At 39.2% G+C, this 1,087-nt stretch overlaps 1 non-coding gene across 1 annotated transcript; it reads right to left on the reverse strand.

Moving 5' to 3' along the window:
* Positions 1 to 479: 479 nt before the first annotated feature.
* On the reverse strand, positions 480 to 607 carry LOC142442099 (small nucleolar RNA SNORA64/SNORA10 family). Its single transcript, XR_012783347.1, has one exon. It is a non-coding gene; the product is annotated as a small nucleolar RNA SNORA64/SNORA10 family (small nucleolar RNA).
* Between the last annotated feature and the right edge of the window lie 480 nt (positions 608 to 1,087).

A 1,087-nucleotide genomic window follows, 5' to 3' on the forward strand; every position in this document is an offset into this window, starting at 1 on the left:
AGTAGTTAAAAACAGTAGGCTGCATAAAAACGTTAGTTAAAATGAAAACCATATTAAATAAACCCAGCTGCAATTTTGCATAACTTGTACATGCAGTACCCAAAATCAGAGAAGAAATTTCATACATAGAGATGAGCACTTGTGAACAACTCATGCAATAAATGCCACCTAATTTGAAGAGCCTTGTGATTTGGCAGCCAATCTACTAGATATATGCCAGATAAAATAATAATTGTCCCAGCCTAAAACTAGCCACAATGTGTTATATTGTGTGCATTTGAAAAGAGAGTTTCATAATTGTAGGAATCTTTGTTAAATAAAATAAGTCTCTAAAATCACAGAAATATCAAACATCAACCCTATTGCCAATGGAAAAATATATATATATTTATATTTATATATAATACTGCATATTAATGACTATTGAGATGATACTGACTAAGTGATCCTATAAGACAAGGTAAAATTTTTTCCCCAGGGTCTGTCATGACCCCCAGAAGGGAGAGGCCACAGGAGGCCTGCCCGAGGTCCTGAGGGCATCCTTTCTCTGCTCTTTACGAAAGTCACACATGTTGTGGCAGGTATAACCATGCAGAGCAGGGAGAGCGCAAGGTAAAATTAACTTTCTGATTTTTTGAGACTGTCCCTCTTTATGGGAGTGGAAAGCCTCATCTTCCTCCTGTGAAGTGACTCGTGGTTTCAATCTATTGACCTTGCAGTTAGTCCAATAAGGAACCACTATGTCACCAGGACTCCATATATATACAGCGATGCCTCTGTTGTTGAATGCTTCCAAGCTTAAGCTTTAACCACTCCTCAAAGAGTGAAGTTCAAAGAAAATCGGCTCCATGTTCATAATGTTGTTCAGCAGTGGAACTGAAAATGCAACTTAAAGAAACCTGTCCAGAGCAAGAGTGGGTCGCAAGTCAAGTCTTGCCACAAACACAAAGGGGTGATGCTTCAGTCTAAGCGCCGCTCGCTCAGACAACGTGCAGTGCTTGGGTTAACGCATTAGAACATTCATTATTGTGCTCTTTTGGCACAGTCTTTGCATAAAATATCATAGTCATGGCTCCAAGTAAGGCAA

The sequence above is a fragment of the Tenrec ecaudatus genome, chromosome 2 (genome assembly GCF_050624435.1).
Source record: "Tenrec ecaudatus isolate mTenEca1 chromosome 2, mTenEca1.hap1, whole genome shotgun sequence".
Lineage (NCBI taxonomy): Eukaryota > Metazoa > Chordata > Mammalia > Afrosoricida > Tenrecidae > Tenrec > Tenrec ecaudatus.